This window comes from Zalophus californianus, chromosome 15 (assembly GCF_009762305.2).
Source record: "Zalophus californianus isolate mZalCal1 chromosome 15, mZalCal1.pri.v2, whole genome shotgun sequence".
NCBI lineage: Eukaryota > Metazoa > Chordata > Mammalia > Carnivora > Otariidae > Zalophus > Zalophus californianus.
This window is the reverse complement of record NC_045609.1, coordinates 74,455,791-74,458,132: the sequence shown is the minus strand read 5'-3', so window position 1 is coordinate 74,458,132 and position 2,342 is coordinate 74,455,791.

Below are 2,342 nucleotides of genomic sequence, written 5' to 3'. Positions count from 1 at the left end.
AGAAACATAGTCTTTATATTAAGACGGTTTCTGAGCTGAATCGTCTGTACTTTGACCTGGGGATAAGAAGGTCATTCCTTCACTGCTGAGAGGAGGACCTGAATGAACAGCCAGGTGCCGCCCTGCCATTTTTTTTTTTTTAATTGACACATAATTTAGATATACCCCAGTGCATCAATCTTAAGTTTAAAGTACAGTGTAATGAGCTTTGACAGATGTGTCCTCCCATGTTAGTGGCCCAGATCAACATATAAGACGTTTCCAGCAGGCAGAAGTTTTTCTCATGATCTTTTAGCATCATGCCCACACCAGTGCTTTGATTTCTATCACCGTGGATTAGTTTGATCTGTTCTAGAATTGCTTATAAATGGAATTATACAGTGTGTGCGCCTTAAGGTCTTGCTTCTTTCCCACGACCCGATTTTGAGATTCATCCATGTTGCTACATGTTTAAGTAATTGGTTACTTACTTTAATTGGTTACCTTATTACTTTTAATTACTTTTTATCAGCTTTTTATTACTGTGTTAAACTGATTTATTTCTGTGTGAATATATCACAGTGGGGTTATCCATTCTTACATTGGTGGACATGTGAGTTCCTTCTAGTTCGGGACTATGATGAACGATGCTGCTAGAAACGTTCTAGTCTGGATCCAGTTTTTAGGTAGACACACACAGTCATTTCTCTCAGGCTTATACCCGGGGGTAGAACTGCCCGTTTCTGCAGTGTGTGTGTACTTAGCTCTAGGAGATGCTGCCAAACACTCTCCCAAAGTGACTGAGCCCATAGAGTCCCACTGGCAGTTGGATGAGAGGTCTAATTATTCCACGTTCCACTCCTACCCTTGGACCAATCCCAGAACCACTGAGGTTGCTAGCAATTTCCTGAAGGTTTAGAAAGAATGTAGAAAAATGGCTCTTTTTTGGTGACACTGCCTTCTGAGAACTCTGAGGTAAGCAGTGCAGAGCTGAGGGAATCTGAGGACTGAACTTCCGTATCTTGAGTCGGCTTCAGAGAAGTTTTTGGAAAAAGTAAGGTGATGATGAAGCATCACAGGGATGCCTGTGCCTCAGTGACCCCCAGAGCTTGATGTTGCCTCTGGAGGTGTCCAGCAGCTTAGAGAGGAGGTCAGATCCAAGGCTCATAAAAGACCCCACTGAGGAGCCTGGAATGACATTAGACTGAATGGAAGCCTGAGACCCCTGATATGGCACCAGCGTGGCTGCCCATTACTCTTGAGAAAACCCAAACGCCTTACCATGGCCCTAAGGCCACCTGGACCTTGCTCCCCTTCCCTTCCTCACCTTGAGTCTTGCTCAACTCCACGCGTGCTGGTCATGTGCTGTCTCTCCTGAAATCGTCCATCTCGGGGTCTTTGCATATTCTGTTTCTTCCTGAAACACGTGACCCTCACTCTTTCCCAATCAGTTGTCCCTCAGGGCTCCCCTTCAGTGTCACATCCTCAAAGATGCCTTCTTCAATGTCCAAAGCAGAACCAGACCTTTCTTTACATCTATCACTGTCCTTATTTTTTTTTTTTCATAGCATGTATCCCAGTTGGTAATTATATTTCCATGATTATTTGTTTGGATCTTGCCTTGATGGCAGGGTCAAGTTCTGTATAGGCATTTCTGCCTCTAGAGCCTAGCACAGTATCTGGTAGTTATGGGATAATCAATAAACATTTGCTGGATGAAAGAATGGGACATTGGAAGCTAATGACTCACTGGGTTGTTGGGCTGGATAACTTCCAGATCTCTCCTGCCATCTCTTCCCTGCTCTGTGCCCTGCTCTATGGGTCGTCTCCCTCTAGGCTATATGCCTTTGGCCTTCTGGTTGGGTTGAGCCAGTCGGAGGCACCATAGGGAGATCAGAGGGTAGGAGGAGAGAGAGGTTGGAGTATTTCTTCCCAGGCTCCCTCTCTTCTGTGCCGTGGTTGGGCAATATCTGCACTTATTTCTCAATTTAGGGACATATTCCCTGCACCAAGCTGCCGCCCCAGGGGGGCTGGGCACCCCTTCCACAGTCACCAGTGGCTGAGGGCCGACCCTACTGGGTGCTCCCAAGCATCCTTGAGCCTGATCGGTCTCTTTGGGAGGGTGGCCCAAAACAGGTCAGCGCAGCCCCCCTCTCCTCTCTGGGGCCCTGAGGTTCTGAGGTTCTAACATTCTGCCAGCTATCTGCCCTGGGAAGGAAGGGAAGGCCAGCACCTGTGGGAAAAGACATTTCTTGTCCACGTGTTGGCAGGCACCAGGGTCAGGGCCTGGGAGAACCGTCCAGCTGGTAGAGCAGCTGCCCAGGGAAGGGGAAAGCTTGGCTCCTCCTTCTACAGCCTGAGGT